At 48.1% G+C, this 17,385-nt stretch overlaps 1 protein-coding gene and 1 non-coding gene across 2 annotated transcripts in view; one reads left to right on the top strand and one right to left on the bottom strand.

The window, feature by feature from the left end:
- The window catches only part of PIK3C2B (phosphatidylinositol-4-phosphate 3-kinase catalytic subunit type 2 beta), a 74,491-nt gene extending 61,458 nt beyond the window's left edge, over positions 1-13,033 (bottom strand). Inside the window, exon 1 of the mRNA XM_077839430.1 lies at positions 12,940-13,033. The gene's annotated coding sequence lies outside the window, so the exon portion shown is untranslated. The remainder of the gene's footprint in view (positions 1-12,939) is intronic.
- A 4,277-nt stretch (positions 13,034-17,310) lies between these two features.
- On the top strand, positions 17,311-17,383 carry TRNAK-UUU (transfer RNA lysine (anticodon UUU)). The gene has a single exon. It is a non-coding gene; the product is annotated as a tRNA-Lys (tRNA).
- Positions 17,384-17,385: the final 2 nt, after the last annotated feature.

The raw sequence follows: 17,385 nt of genomic DNA, 5'->3' as shown, positions 1-17,385 counted from the left end.
CTGCCGAAGTGCAGTTAATGGGGACTTTTCCTTTCCAGCCCAAGGGATCCCCGAAATATGAAAACTCTGTCTGCCAGTCAGAGAATACAAACTCAGCCCTCCCATCTGGCCCACTACAGGCCTGCCACAGAATGCACAGGGCAGGGATACGTTTATTATTACTGGCCTTTCTATTACAAGTGAACTTCCCCCAACAGGGCTGCTACATAAATAGGACCTGATTAAGTGATCCAATGAAGTCTTTCCATTATCAACATCAACAAGCTTTGGATCAGGCCCATAACGTTGCCATGCTGGATCAGGCCCATGATTCATGCAGTCCAGTATCTGCCTCTGATAGTGCCCAGCACCAGCTGTTCATGAAACCTCTTCATGGAGCATTAGGGAATAGACTGCCCAGATGACAGGTTTCAGAGTAGCAGCCGTGTTAGCCTGTATTTGCAAAAAGAAAAGGAGAACTTGTGGCACCTTAGAGACTAACCAATTTATTTGAGCATAAGCTTTCGTGCATCCGATGAAGTGAGCTGTAGCTCACGAAAGCTTATGCTCAAATAAATTGGTTAGTCTCTAAGATGCCACAAGTCCTCCTTTTCTTCTTACTGCCCAGATGGGAAGTTTCTTCCTGACCCCACTCAGTTAGTGGTCAGTTTAGCCCTGAAGCATGAGGATATCTATTTTTTATCCTATCCAGTGCAACTGGGGAGGTTGCTATTATTGGTAGAAATGTCTAATCCAGGGAGCGGAGACCATACCATGTGATTTAGGCAGCGAATAGCGACTCCGAGACTGAAACCCATCAGCATGAACCATTTGTGGCGTCAAAATCAAGTGGTTAGATTTTCCAAAGAGTGCAGCCCTCAGCAGCCCGCATTGTTCTCGCTGTGCATGGGTCAGGGGGTGGGTGGATTCTCCATTGTCCTCGGCGGGAGCTGCTGGGGGCTGAGCCCTGTTGAAAACCTGACCCTAAGTCTGTTTGTAGGTAATTAGCGAATGGAGCAAGGGGCTGCGGAATTGTCTAATGAGCTGTTCGCTGCTCATGGTTCACCCAGATCTACAGCAATGTTTGGCCACCCAGCGCCGCGTCACAGGGGACCATCCAGACCCCACCCCCATCCCCTTGCGTGCAGATGGATTCCTCCTAGCACACATGATACTGTAAATTAACAGACAGATACCTTCAAGGGTTGACCAAGGGCATAGGCAGAGGGGCTTGGTGGGGAGGCAGTGAGGCAGACAGAACCATGCTGAAAATCTAACGGGGCGGGGGGGGGAAGAAAGGCCCAGCCCCCTTTTCTCTTTGCTATGCATGGCTGAACTGATTGCTTTGCACAGCTGGTGTGATGCACAAGGAGGCAGCCCTATGGCTTGGAGCAGCAGACCTTTCAGACACATGGAGGGGAAAGTTCACCACCACACACCCCACTCCTCTCTCTCTCTTTCTCTCTCTGTCTCACACACACACACACACACACACACACACACACACACACACGCTCCAACAGGAGCATTTCCTTTCTACATCTTGGGTGTCTCAGAAGAGTCAGTCCTCTCCCACATATCCTGCAAAGAGATTTACAGAGAAATCATTTCATGCTGATTAAAGGTCCCAGATCTGCAGCCCTGGGTACTGACATCCTCTAGACCAGTGGCTCTCAACCTTTCCAGATGACTGTACCCCTTTCTGGAGTCTGATTTGTCTTGCGTACCTCCAAGTTTCACCTCACATAAAAACTACTTGCTTACAAAATCAGACATAAAAATACAAAAGTGTCACAGCACACTAGTACTGAAAAATTGCTGACTTGCTCATTTTTACCATGTAATTACAAAATAAATCAACTGGAATATAAATATTGTACTTACATTGCAGTGTATAGTATACAGAGCAGTATAAACAAGTCATTGTCTGTATGAAATGTTCGTTTGTACTGACTTTGCTAATGCTTTTTATGTAGCCTGGCAAATACCTAGATGAGGAGTTGATGTACCCCCGGAAGACCTCTGTGTACCCCAGGGGTACACTTACCCCTGGTTGAGAACCATTGCTTAGCTATCCTCAGGTACAGCACAGATGGCTGCAAGGCAAACTTCCCCCACACCGCCTTCTGCCAATACGCCTGCGCCTTGCACTGCCGGGGAAAATGACCAAGAGGGACGTGCTCCCTCCGCGGCCAGCAGTCATGGCAGTGGCTTTGGTTCCATAATGTACTTATTAGAAATTCAGGGGCAGGGGGGTTGTGAAGATGGGAATTGGACCGACACCTGCAAAGCTGATTCCAGATGGCTCACCCCACAGTTATCCGATGGAAATAATTTTGCTTGCCACCAACATGATCCTGGATTCAAACCAGCGACCTACTGGTAAATGGTTCTAAATCCCCATCACCAAAGTCCAGAATCACCCCATTTCTTTAGACCTATGGCCTGTTCGACGTTCACTTTGATTTTCCTCTCATGCTCCCTTTCGCTATCAATCAGCCCAACCAGGAGCCACTTTCCCCCCTCATAGTTGCTGTCTGTGGTTGGAATGTGGGTGCATCGTAACAAAGCATTAGGAGCTGTTATCCCACCAAAGATATTGTGTTCACGCTCTCTATTTCAGGACTTTCTATTCCCCCCCCACCTATAGTATCCAAGCGCATGGGGCCAGGTCAATGGCAGGTACAATTTTAAAAGGACTGGAGAGACACTTTTGTTCTCTTTCAGCCTTTCTTTACACCCTGCTAGCTGCACCTGCTGCATTAGTGATCCCATTGTATGCCATGGCATGTCTGCCTTCCAGTGGGGATTACGGAGATGCCACGGGGGGGGAAAGGGGCCGGGGGGGGCAACACATAGCTGCGTCCCTGGAATAGCAGCAAAGCCAGAAGGGCAGAGGTGGGATCGCAACCGGAGTGACATTATCCGGTTTACCAAGCAACCCAGCTCCTGGTCAGACAGCACAGAACCAGGGAGGCTGAGTTTAACCCTGTCCAAAGAGATGAGCATCAGAGGGGGTGGGGGATGAGGATGGGTGTCACCCATCTGGTACAGAGACATGCATCTGCACACGTTAAGGGTTAAACCAGCCCAAATGCGAACAGCCTGCTGTGTGCCCTCTCCGCTCCGCTCCCAGCAGCTGAGCACCACCTGCTCCACTCCAGGGAGGGACAAGGGAAACCAAGCAGAAAATTGTGCAAAAATCTGTGGGAATTCACAGCAGAGTGAACTCTCTAGCGAGTCCCCACCCCTCTTGCTCAGCCCTGGAGCAGATGCAGCACATACAGCGGATGGAGGCTCTGGTGTAGGGACTGGGAGACGATGCTCATGTTGGCTTAGCTAGGAAGGGGGAGTCAATGCAGGCACATCTGCCTGGAGAGAGCCCCTGGATGCTTGCAGAGCGATGTGCAACGTGGGCTTTCCCCTCTCCCACAGCTGCTGTTCAGAGGCAGAAACGTTTGAAGCATCTGAGAAGGCATCAAACATCCAAGGTCAAGGAGGCAGAGCAGGCCCCGGAGGGAGGCCTGTGGGAGTCAGGGAGATGGAGGCTATGCCTATAAAGAGGGGACAATTCACACCCGTTTATAACCAGACAGAGGGAGGAGCAAGCCTGAAAAAGGTGAAGTCCAGTGCCTTTTCCATCAGGCTCCAGCTTCCAGCTATCCTACAACACCCACCTGAACTGCATCCGCGCAGCCTCATTCCCAGCCAGCAGCTTGGAGCTGGCGGCATTCTGCCTTGACTACTGCATCTATAAGGGTCATTCCCAGGGCAGGCCTCTCGCAGGCAGTATGGCCCAGTGGATAGAGCACCAGGCTGGGAGGCAGGAGAGCTACATTCTAGTCCCAGCTCTGCCACTTGCTCACTTTGTGATCTTGGACAAGTCACTTCACCTCTCGGTACCTAACCTGTGACGTTGCGCGCGTGTGTAGAGGGAATGCTTCCTTGGTCTGGCTCATCTATCTAGATTGTAAGCTGTTCAGAACAGGGACTGCCTCTTACTGTGTGCATGTACAGCACCTTGCACAATGGGGTTCCAGTCTCTAGAGTCTCTTGTAATATGAATAACTGGAGAATGGCGAAGGAGCAGAGCAAGCAGGAACACAACGCCTCTCCACCAGCCAGAGAACCCTGACATGGGATAGAGACTCAGAGTTAGTGATGGGGCTGTAAGCCAAAGAGCAGCTCCAAACTCCCTCCAAGGTGGAGGGCATTTAGATTCACAACCATCTGTACCCAACGTGAAGGACCCAGCTAAACCTGCTGGGATTTGCTCCTTTAGCATAGGCAGCATTTCCCATACCTTCCTGCTCCGGATCTGATTCAGCATCTCTGTGGCTTGGGAATGCGAGATAACCTTAGGTTCACGTGGAACAGACACTAGTAGTCATATTATTTGTATTACAGGAGTGGCGTAGCACGTAAAGACCCCACCTGAGAACAGGGCCCCAGTGTGCTAGGCACTGCACAAATGCATAGTAAGAAGCAGTCCCTGTCCCACAGCTTAGAATCAAAGTAGACACAGGCTGGGAGAAAAGAAGGGTAATTCTCCCCATTCTGCAAATGGGGAACTGAAGCAAAGGCTAACTGGTCATACAGACAGAGCCAGGAAGTGACCACAGATTTCCTGAGACCTAGCCTGGTGCCTTAAGCATAGATCAAGGCGAAGCCCTGTGGGAAAAGCCACAGGACAGGGACAGCACCTTGAGAGGGGGATCTGACTTGTACAGAGCAGTCTGCTACAGCCAGAGCAGCTAGGGTGACCAGACAACAAATGTGAAAAATCGGGACACGGCGTGGGGGATAATAGGAGCCTATATAAGAAAAAGACCCAAAAATTGGGATTGTCCCTATAAAATCGGGACATCTGAACACCTTAGGAGCAGCTCACAGACCTCCTGCCGGAATGTCCCCTCAAGCAAGGAAATAAACAAATAAATAGCAGGAGCTTTCAAGGAAGAGATGTATCCAGGCCCGTAGGGTTTAGCACCTCAGTGCCCAGGTGGCCTTTGCTTACATACTCCCTGCATTTCATCTGCAACCGAGAGTGGGATGCATGTATTGGTAGGGTGACCAGATGTCCCGTTTTTAAGGGATAGTCCCGTTTTCGGGGACTTTTTCTTATATAGACACCTATTACCCCCCACCCCTGGTCCTGTTTTTTCACAGTTGCTATCTGGTCACCCTATGTATTGGTAACACATGGAAAAGTTGCACCTCTGGCTCAAAAAGAGGTGTACTGTGAGGGTGGGGTGGGAGGGAGAGAGACAGAGGGAGTCGGGGAGGGGGGCAGGAAGGTGAGAGGAAATGAAGGCCTGATCCAAAACCCATGGAAGGCAAAAGAAAAATTTCCATTGATGGGCTTTGGGTCAGGCCCTGAATGGGGAGAGCAAAGAGAGGGAGTCTAAGGAACATCCAGTGTAAGGAATGATTTGAACTACATGAAGGGGGCCCCGGACAATAACAACAACATCTGGAGGACTTGGGGGTGGAGCTGGTCAAAAATTCTCCATCCGAATACTGAACAGAAAATGGCTTTTGCAACAAAAAGGAGAATTTCACCCTAAAAATTGTCCATTCTTGGGTTTTCACTGACATTTTTCAAGTCTTTCAGTTTTTTTAAAAAACAAAAACCCAAATATAGAAACATTTCCGCTTCTGGCAACCAAAATTTTAAACAAAGAATACAAATCAGTTTTCAATGAAAACACCAAAATGTGAGAGAAAAATGTCAGTGGAGAGGAAAGAATTTTCCTTTCGGTCCAGATTTTTGGCAGCAAAAAAGAAATTCCAAGCAGCTCTCCTCCCAACAAATTGTACACTCCTGACCACCCCTCGGGGTCAGCTACACCCCAGAACGTCTCAGTGGTAAGCCCCTGTTCAAAACTGGGTCAGAGATGGGCCTGCCTGCAGCTGGTTGTTGCCAACGGGCTTCGCTACACAGAGCTATTTCTCTGAGATGAGCACCGTTACACTGAAAACGCATAGGGTGGCTGTTGGTACGTACAACAGAACTTAGATTTTGCAAACCCCAATGACCAGTTGTACAAACCATTTTTCCCCAGTTGGTGTGTGGGGCCCATGTTACTGGACAGTGCTCTGGCTTCAATTATTCTGACTGTGTCCACTGATCAATGAATGCATGATTGCAGATTTCTAATGGCCCTGCCCAGCACAATCCCTCTCCAACAGTGAAACTAACAGGATCTGCAACAGGGCCACCTGTCTCATGTCAGTTTCTATCAGAGCTATTTAAACAGCACTGATCACTGCAGCTATCTAGGTGCTAATTGCCAGTGTGGCAACATCTCTCTGTGGACTGCAGGAAACCTTCTGAATCGATGAATTACGACAACATTTCAGAGGCTCACGTGAGTGTGGAATAGATCCAGCCTTAGCAGCCATCCCCTGACCCACCCGTGTCCCTGACACCTTTTCCCTCTGCCCTACATACTCTGGCCTACTTTTCAAAAGTGACCAGGGATTTTCAGGGCCCCACTTGTGACACCTTATAACAGACCTGATTTGCAGAGGGCAGGTGCTCAGCACCTTGAAAATCAGGCTCCTTTAAATGGTCTCAGGTGGAGCACCCAAAATCACTAGCTGCCCTTTGGAAATCTTGGCCCATGGCTTTAGACTCCCTGCCATGAGCCGGAGGCCTTTGTGTGCTATCCGGCAAGGTGTAAAGCTCCCTCTGAAGCCACGAGGCATTGTGAGTGCTGACATCGAGCAGGATCAGACCTTTCCGTTGGGAACTGTACTATGCTAAAGCAATCCAGATATTCTCCTGCATTGCGCTATATATGTACACTGACGGGAAGGTGCCCGGGGAATAGAGAGCAGTTTGCCTCCAATCTGGAGCATTATGTGTTTCTTCCTCTTTAAGGCACGATGTTTCCTATTAATAGCGGTGCTGAGTCCAATTCAGTCCGAGGCCCTCTGGATCAGGCAGGCAGGATGTGGAGCTGCTGATGACACAGGCTCTTCCATCTTTTCTCTACGCATTTCCACCCTCGGGAGGAAATCCTGCTGCGGGAAGGTGGGTAGCTGGTGAGGACAGGACGGGAAACCCCTGAGCGATGGATAGACAGAGATGGGAGGCTTCCAGCACATCTGGATTGGACTCTGCATCGCCCAGTGGCCTTGCAACTGAGCAGCTCCCTGTGATCAAAGCCAAACAAGCCTGAAAGCAGAAGTGAGGGGCAATTGTGACTAGGCAGGTGGAGCAGGGTTTATATTTATATATAGCCCCACGTTCGGTCCAAGTCTCCCACCTCTGCTGTGGTGAGGGTCCATCATATGGTTTAGGTCAGTCACTCAGGGGAGACCCTACTAAGTTCTAACTACGAGGTCTCTCAATTTTGTAGCACAGATGGGGGCTTATGCCACCTACCACTGTAACTAATAGAAGATACAACTTCCGGGCCCCATCGCTGGAAGGCTTTCAGTCAAGACAAGACTCCTTTCTCAAAAATCATGCTCTAGCTCAATCACAAGGTATGGGCTGGATGTGGGAGTCACTGCAGGAAGTTCTCTGGTCTGGGTTATGCGGGAAGTCAGACTAGATTATCAGAAAGATCCCTTCTGGCCTTCAAACCTATAACTCTAGACAGAGGGCCATCTCACCTACTGTTCGGTGGGCTGGGGGGCTTCTTGGGAATGTTGGATGTTCTGCCCACCCACTCAGCCCCGGTAAGGTCAGTTCTGCGCTGCACAGGTGCAGAATGCTGCACAGACAGGTGCAAGGTGCAATGTGCTGAGCAGGATGGGAAGCAAGGGGGAACCTAATCTTGCATTAGGGAGATGCTGCTGCATAGCGATCAGGTTACTGCAGCCTAGGAGAGAGTGCTGAGGAGGGGACCATTTGCCAAGCCCCTCATTAGTACGATGGGGATCAGGCGAAGCCCATTTCCCTCTGAACCTCCCTTCCCCCCAGTTTGACTCTGCACCCTTGCAAGGAAGGGAGCAAGTGCAAAAGAGGAGCCGTGACTTCACCTTAACTTACATAGCCTCCATTTACACTGGGGTACATCAGCCCCAGGAGCCTTGTGGCACATCGTGCAAACGTGACACGTCAAGACCTCAAAGGTGTCCAATCTGTCATGGGGCAGGCCTGGCTAGAATCAGCAGAAACGGGGCCTTCTCCCCCTTTCCACATTTTCTATACATTGGTGGTCTCTCATCTCTGTCCTCAAGTGCGCTGGTGCTGCAATGACACTTGGTGTCTGAAAGCCCACGATAAGCCAGAACCTTCTGCAACGCACCCACTTCCATTTCCTGTGCAAGGGTTTCAGTTTGGTTTGTAGCTCCACGGCATATGTCAATTCATACAGCTGGGGAAGGCCCCTTCCCTCGACCGTGGCCTCAGGCAAAGGGCACATCCAGGGGGCAGAGGCTCAAAAGAGCTCTGGGCCAGATTCTCAAGTGATCAGCACTCAAAATCAGATTGGGATTTTCAAGACAGTTCAGCTGCGATTGTGATATGTATGGACAGATTGTCAGAGGAGCTCAGCACGTTGGCTGCTGGGTTCTGATACATCAATAGTCACCCTTACCCCTAATTACTCTTAATAAATCAGATCTACGTGTGGCTGTCTGCACACATACACATACCCCAATGGTATTTCCACTCTCTGCAGCCCTCAGCAGTCTTGTATCCCTTCTCAGAGCCCCTCTGGATTTTGACAGAGCCGAGTCCTTGAATGTTCAGGAGGTGCTTAGGACAGAAAGGCTATTAGCCATTGAACTGTAAACAGCTCCCAAGCAGTTGCATTAGCTATCTGGGCTACACCCCCCTCCAGAAGCATGTTTACATAGCTGATCCAGCACCACACGGTAACAGGTGCCGATTAAGAACAGGCATCCAGGAAGAGCCAGAAGAGCTCACCTGACACAAGCAGCAGCTGCAAACTGGGTGCACCTTGCAGGCCTGCTCCCTCCCCTACAAGGGGTTTGAAACCTTGGCAGCTCTGAGCAAGACAGGACTGACTCATGCCTGGACTCTGGTGCACTTGCAGTTACTGACTCTGCCAGTACTAGGCCCTGGGGACAGCGTTTACTGTCTGCTGCTGGGAATGAGGCTACTCAGACTCGGTGCTGTAGGATAGATGGAACCTGCAGCCCACAAGGTGAAGGCTGGTGCTTTATGCTTCTCAGGCCTGCTCCTCCCTCTCCCTGAGCACAAATGAGAGTGAATTCTCTCCTCTTTATAAACATAATCTCTATCTCCCTGGCTCCCCTCTGGAGCTCGCTGTGCCTCCTTGCCTTTGGATGTCTGATCCTTTCCTACACACTTCTAGCAAGGACGATGTATCCTGTGAAGGAGCTTGCATTGGAAGTCACTATCTGGTGGATCCTCCTGGATCACCCCTGTAAGGTGAATCTACAGCTGCAGTCCTTATGCAGGTGGAGTTCTTTCTCCCCAGATAAAGCATCCCACAACCCTTGAAGAAAAAGGTACTTGCAAAATCTCGCCCCACCCCCCAGTAACACAAGCCCATTGCCAATGAAATGATTGTTTTATCCTCTCTGCCTGGGTTATAGAGTCACCTCACAGAGCAGCGTGTGGCATCCCACGGAGGAACTACCGCTGGGCAGCACTGAAAGTGATGTAGGAGTTGGCCAGTACTCCTTCCTTCCCTCTCTGCCCCCCCACCCCCGCCCCTCTCCAAGTTTCTGCAAATACCATCGCCCCTCTGCAGCCCTGGGGAAAGGCCTGTGCGGTTAGCACGGTGCCAGGGTAAGGGCCTGGGAAAGGGAATTTCGAAGCTGGGTGGCACAGCTAGACCCAGACAGATCTAGTCACGGCAAGAGTGTGAGAAAAATCAGCTGAAGCCAAGTTTAAACCACAGTTACAGAGACAGTCCCTTCAGCTGTTCTCCAATCTCCATTTCCTGCTTGTACAGCGCTAGTCAACCTCTCCCTGGCACATTCATTCTTGCAGCAGAAATCAGCTGGAGAATGCTCAACAATTAAACCATTCATGATTCTCTTGGGTTTGATGGTGGCTGCAGGGGCAAGGACCCTGCACAATCCCCACATGCCTTCAGACATCCCAGGCCTAAGTCAGACCGAGCAACCTGGCCAAGGGCTGGACACACATTGTTATGCATCAGCAATGCTGCACCAAGTGCAGGCCAAACGGAGCTGCTAGAAACCAATCAGGGGGTCGCTCTCCTTTCATTTACACCAGTGACTCCATGGCTTTGATGCAGCTACACCCGATTGACATCAAGGGTAAATAAGAGGAAAATCCACCTTCCGGTCTGTAAGTGGGACCATCTCCTAACACTTTCAGGCCCACTCTGTGTATAACAGTGAGGATTTTCATCTCAGTTTCAAACTGGTTACTCCTGATCAAGACTGGTGTAAGTGAGAGGAGAGCAGGCCTAGAGGGACTCTGTATTATGTGTGCACACACAGGGCCAGATGCACTGATGCTGACATAGGTAAATTACAGGGGGCTTCATCCCAAAGGAGGGCAGGACCCTACTACCCCCAGCCTCTGGGCTTCTGCCAGGGAGATCCTTAGCTCACAGCTGGTGCCCCATAGAACCCTGCCTATCCCACCAGGGGAGGCTGCTGAGATGGTACATTGCATTAACATACTCCATGCTCCCCATAAGGAGGGTGAGGCTGCCTGGCTATCTACTGTTACAGCCCCCACCCCTACCCCTACCTGCTGCCCCAGGAACTCTGCACAACACCCTGGGAGTATCTGGCCCACTACATGTATGGAGCTGATGGGAGCACACCTTACAGTGACACACACACACAAATGTATCCATTACCGGTATTCAGATTATACACACAAACTTGATCTATTTATCTATAAACATATGACGGGGGGGTCTGTTCTACTGGCTGCCCACAGAAGTACAAGGCCAAAGGCAGACACTTTTAGGACCCAGAAGCTCTGCTGATGTTCTCCCTGATCCCATTTTGCCTTTTGTTTAACATTATCCATTCACAGTAAGGTGGCTAATGAGTGTTCATCTGCCCTGTTATATTGGTGGGGCTAGAAAGCCTGGTTTGCCAATCACATTTTTTCTCTCTTGAATAGCTACACTGCGGTTGATATTAAAAAGCAAGGTTGTATTTATCGGATCACACTGATATCAGCTTGCTATAGCATAGCTCATGCAAACAGTTAAGCGCATGCTTACCTTTCTGCACATGAATAGCCCCATTAAACCCTGGTGCTTACCATTAAGCATATACATAAGAATTTGCAAGAGCAGGGCCTAGGATATTCCTTTCCAAAAGCAGGAAAACATCACAGTTTACTGTGACATGATCAATAAAATGACAAGTGCCTTCTTTTTAAAAATGCAATATCTAACACACACATACACACATTCCTTCCCCAGGCTAAGAACAGGAGCCCTGTCGAGCAGCACAAGGAATCTGATCTATGCCCCTTGTGAGTTAGGAGAAACACATATATACACCCTGCTCCAACCCAGCAGAAATCTGGAGCAGCAGGGGGAGTTTGACATCATGGAATAGAACAGAAAATCTAGAGCTTGATCTCTCTACCACTAAGATCTTTGCTGACAGGCAACTTTATAATTTGATGCAGATTGCTGTATTGTCTGGCTAATAAAAATAATGCAACTTTTTCAGGCTGACTGTACACTTAATGGTCAAGTTCCAACATTTTGTTTTCATTCGATTCGATTATTTAGTGCACTATCCAGCTCTCCCAAAATCCTGTTTTATTTTGCTATTATTTTTAGGGTTTACAGTTCGGGGGGGAGAGTGGGGAGAGGCTGGGCTTGATTTTTTTGGACTGCACACAGGAAATGAATCACAATAACTCTGTATATGATCCAATTTAGCACCAAAACTTTCTCTTAATAGGGCAGGTATGATTTTTTTTACGAGGAAAAAAGCAAGAGTGTCTCTTTCATTATGGATTTTGCTATGCTGATTATCATTTTAACCAGGCTTACAGTAGGATCCATATACATTACAGATAAAGCAGTCTATACATACAATGCATAAATAAGTTCCTTATGTCTCCCTTAAATGTAATATACAAACAGTCTTGTCACGCAACAGGGGACCAGAATGAAAATAAACACAGAAACGAGTGTCGTTAACCAATGGGAGACTTCAAGAAGGAATGGAACTCTACAAGTTCCCTACTGGGGGCCGAATTCCCCTGGTGTTTGCACATCACCTTTTAAAAAATATAATCACATACAGGAACAGATCCCAAATCCTAAACCTCTTTCAAGGCCGCCATGCACTTTCCCACTCCTTGGAGGCTTGTTTTATTGCTTGCAAATAGGAAAAAGAAAAATCTTAACAAAGGGGGAAACATTTTCTCAATCCTGCCAACTGGAAAAGTCACAGCAGAGGGGAAGATACCAGGATCCGCTCTGCTTTGTTGTGAAATGTATTTATTTTTTGTGGCCCGGTCTCCCTTCTTTCTGCTGGGAGCAAAAAGAGCCTTGGAAGGAGGCTGGAATGCAAAACAAATGTCTCCAAGGAGATCCTGGCCATTTAGTCACATGTTAAATCCACTGAAAGACCCGCTCCCCGCTACTCCAAAAGGGGAAGGGTGGGGGGGAGATTAAAATAAAAACCGGTTTCACTTATTTGAAATAACCATCTCAGAACGCCCTGCAGCTAGGAAAGGAGGTTAAAATAAACCAGGGATTTGCCTTGCACCCCCACAAACATTCCCCTGCAGCCCCCCTCCTCCAGCAACCTGCTACCGACTTCTGGCTTTTGCTGCTACATTATATCCAGGGCTGGGACTGCAGTGGAAGAACCTTTTCCTTCTCCCTGTATTGTTGCACCTTCAATGTTTCCATTTTTTCAAACGGGAAATTCCTTCCCCATGTTAATCCCAGGCTCTGCCTAATCAATGTCAAACAGCTCCGAGTCAATTTCACGTCCCCCCTCCAACCCAGTTCCACTCCCGAGAGCAGCCGCTGGTCAGTTTCTTACCTGATGTTCGCACTGCGATTTCCTGGGCTGTGAAAATAGTGCACGTGTATTATTTTGTGTGCTCCCTCTTACTCTTCCTCCCTCTGGGTCTTTCACACACACACACACCCCTCTTCCTCCTGTGGATGGTTCTTCCAAAAATCCTCAGTGTGATCAGAATAGATGCTTGTGCATCTGTGGGACAGATAAAATCAAAGGAGTAAATGCAGAAAAGCGTCCCTCCTCGGATGGTAGATGGCAGGAAGGGGTGAAGCCATCAGACTGCAAAATCCCCACAGAGCAAAGCGAACTAGGCACAGAAAGAGAGAGAGAAAGCGATGCAGCCAGGGGAAGACAATAGAGAAGAGGAGAAGAAAAGGGATGTGCCATCTCCTGGAGACCTCAAGCATTGCACCCCTGAAAGCTTGCTTTGAAAGAGCCAGCCACAAGCACACTGATTGCTCTCTGAAGCAACCAAAGGCAAATCAGCTCCCTAAACCCAGTGCCTCCCTTCCTCTTTCCCACCCCCTTCTCCATGGGTAATAGGGGTCTTAGATTCGTCAACCCCAGAGTTAAAAAAATCATGAATCTGGTCTCAAAAATTATGAGAATAGTTTGCAAATCTTTTTTCTTTTTTTTAAGTTTTGGGTTCATTTTATTTGTTTCTGAGCCCTCAGAGTGCACTTGGGTCATATCCATTAAACTTAATTTTTTTTTAAATAAAAGCTGAGATTCTCACCTATTCACATGAATCCAGGAACTAGGGCTTTAAGAAAAACACCGAATATTGTGAGACTCATGACAAAATAGTGAGAGTTGGCAACGCTGTGGAGTGTACTTTCTATTGCATTCTGTACAGGTTCTTATATTGCCCACATCACGGTAGTATCTGAGCACCTTCCATTATGTGACATGACTAAGAGCTCTCAGTTTGTTCTGTATTTCAGCAGTAACCATGCACAGGATCCTGCCTTGTGACACAAATCTGTGCTTTTAGTGGGGTACATGATTTTGCAACATGAATAACACATTGTGGGTTGCTGTCTCTCAGGAACAAACTATGATGTCCCTATATTTAACATGCACTTGTCCTTTGTTTCACTGACACACAGGTGACCATCCCAGAGGTACGATGGAAGTTCTGTCTTTTCCCCTGAGGCTTGGAGAATTACAACATTTTTAGAGTCCAAACTACCATGCTAATTTTCAAAGTGCTTCCCACTGATGAGGTGTTAGAGACTACAATAAATATCTGTAATTTCATATAATAAAAGTATTGTCCAGTTCTAGCTGAATGGTACCCATGGGGCAAAACTGCCAACCTCAGTCTCAGCAGCAAGGCCAAGAACATGGAGACCCAACTTTGCCATTCAGAGCTAGAGAGGGTCCCCAGGTTTGGGGAGCCTAGAAGCACATGACAGAGAAGTGTGGAGGACACCGGCCTTGAAGCTGCTTGTGCCGGACATGCTGTGTGTATTACTAAGAGATGGGCCTTACTCCAGGGCTGTCAATCTGGGACCTTTCACCAGAAATTAATTTTAAAAATATATATTTCAAACATCAGGAATTAAACTCACCCTATGAGATCATAACAAATTGGACATTTATTCCACTGAGCTCACCACCAGGCCAGCTGAGGTTACTGTCACAAGCCCCTTTGATTTATGGGCTGGTTGGGGTCAGCACATCACCATCTGGTTATTCCAAGCGCCTTGCTCCTCCTCCAGTCTCCCAAGACACCTTCCCACACTCAGCTCATCATCTGTGCTGCCTCTGTACCGCCGTGTGTTTGATTTTGTCCCCCCTCCTGTGTTGCAATGGCCTGATTTTCAAAGGCACCGGCAGCTCTCATTGACTGCAGTGGAGTTTGTGGTGGCTCAGTACTTTTAAAACTTGGGCCACTCTCCTAGTTAGACTATAAAATTGTTGGAACCTTGGCTCAGATTTTCAAAAATGCTCAGCACCCAAAAGTGGGACCAGATTCTCCAAAGACCACAGCTCCCAGTTGGGCATCTAAATGGGAGATTCTGAGAAGGGCACAGTACCCTGAGTTGTTGTTCTGAGTGGGAGCTGCTGAGCCCTTTTGGAAATCTGTTCACTAGATTTAGATTCCTAACTGGGAGCTGAGCATTTTTGCAAATCTGTCGCCTTGTCTTTTTAAGCACTTGGTCAAACACCATGTTAACCCTACAGCACTTTGGGGATTAACAATAATGACGGATTCTTCACATAGGAAAGAATCTTTCATGAACTAACCAGCCCTGCAGCAGAGTTTTGCCTCACAAAGGCCAGTTACAGACAGTTCTAAAAGGTTTGGGAGAAAACCAAATCATAGAAGCCCCATAGTGAATGTCATAATTTTATACCCCGGACCTTGCACCCAACGTTAAGGTTTGCACATCAAGTTGTTGCCTTAGTGACTTTTTCAATAAAAGGTGTTTACTTCCATGCAGCTAATAATCCAAAAAATTTGCTGGTAAAATCTGCCCCCCAATGGAGAAAGATAACAATTGCATTGGAGGAAAAAAATGCAAATGTTGGAAGAGTAGCACTTACTCGACTTGACTTTAGCCCTTTAGCCTTTTAGCTTGACTTTAGCCCTCCCACTACACCACACTGAAGCTGATTAGTTATAGCATGGTGCTGTTAAAGCTCCCTAGGTCAGTATTCTTATTGCTGAGGCCAGAGATGCTAGAGACATCAGACCCATTAGAAATGGTCTAGTTACTCATCCTTTCCCCAGGATGGGATGGTTTTCTGCAGTTTATTTCCTAGCACTTTATCCAGAATAATTTGAAATATCCCAAATGATGTGGCTTCCACTCCTACCCTCAGGGAAATGATGCCTCTGTGTAACAGATCTCTTCTTTCACATATTCAGTCTAATTTTTCCTTTGCTTGATTCCATTCCTTCTGCCAGGCTCCCTGTGATAGCCCTATTTGGCCTGGAGGAGGCCAGCCAAAAACAAAGGAGAATTATTCCAGCTAATGTTCCTGTTGTCCACATACCATGTCCCCTTTTGTTAATTTCCTGATGCACAGCTCACTACCCACCCCAGTCCTGGATTCCTGATCCTGGGAGTTTTGGAGAGGAAAAGTGCTGTATACATATAAAGCATCAGTATAACTACAATGATACTAAACATCCATGACTCACTTGATTGGATTCCAGGCAAAGGCATCTCACTGTGTTCCCTTGCACCTCACAGTAACCCTGTCCAACCCTCCTAATCTGAGCCCTCCAAACCCAAGGGCATTCCAGCTGGCCAGCTCTCCCCTGCCTTTACTGATGCTTCATGATTTAATCACACGAAAAATAAACTCCTTTCCCTAGCTGCCAGGCCCCATCCTTTCTCCTTAAATAGAACCAATTGCTGGATTAAGAGACAGATCTGTATAATCATCAGCTGTATATTGATGCTTTACAATTATATAGCACTTCTCATCCCCAAGGCTCCCAGGGTCAGGCACCAAGGACTGGGGTGGGTGGGGAGCAGTGCATCAGGATATTAACAAAAGGGGACAGGTTATACAGATGACAAGAATGGCCAGCTATAAAAGTTAAAGCAGACAAAGACTTCTGGGAGAGATTAAAAAAACTCACGTTTCAGGCTTTAAACCAATCTTTATAAGGGATTAGGGAGATCTTTTCCTGGGATTATCCTGCATCTGCCACTGCAGGGTTTCTTACACCTTCTTCTAGAGCAGTTGGTGCTGGCTACTGTTGGAGATGGGATCCTGGGCTAGACAGCCCCTGGACTGAGCTGAGATGGTCATTCCTAGGTGCAAAAAGAAAAGGCGGACTTGTGGCACCTTAGAGACTAACCAATTTATTTGAGCATAAGCTTTTGTGAGCTACGGCTCACTTCATCGGATGCATTCCGATGAACTAACCATGCATCCGATGAAGTGAGCTGTAGCTCACAAAAGCTTATGCTCAAATAAATGTGTTAGTCTCTAAGGTGCCACAAATCCTCCTTTTCTTTTTGCGAATACAGCCTAACAGGGCTGCGATGCTGAAATCTGATTCCGAGGTGCCTAGACCCACTTATTTTCAGTGGGCATGAAATTGCAGAAGAGGCTAGAATTGCCATACTAATATTAATTCATTGTGAGCACCAATTTTCACAGTCCCCGCACTGTGCAACTTTAGATCCCCATCTTGCCAGGCCCAGCCAGAGTCTTACTTCTTTCCAAAGGGGGGCAAACCAGGTGGGTGCAAGGATCCCTCCAAACAAGGCATTGCAGGCTCAGGGCCCCCAGGCCTCTCCCTGGCCAGTCTAGCCATTAAGCAGTGCCCCGGGGTGGAATCCCTGGAGCGGCTGGGGCCAAGGCAGAGCTGCGTTTGCCAAGTCCCATGTATACAGCAGAAAAAGCCCTCTCTACAAGAGCGCCCGGATAGCTCAGTCGGCAGAGCATCAGACTTTTAATCTGAGGGTCCAGGGTTCAAGTCCCTGTTCGGGCGCA

Source organism: Eretmochelys imbricata, chromosome 21 (assembly GCF_965152235.1).
Source record: "Eretmochelys imbricata isolate rEreImb1 chromosome 21, rEreImb1.hap1, whole genome shotgun sequence".
NCBI lineage: Eukaryota > Metazoa > Chordata > Testudines > Cheloniidae > Eretmochelys > Eretmochelys imbricata.
The sequence above is the reverse complement of the archived record's forward strand: the minus strand, read 5'-3'. Positions and strand labels throughout refer to the sequence as shown.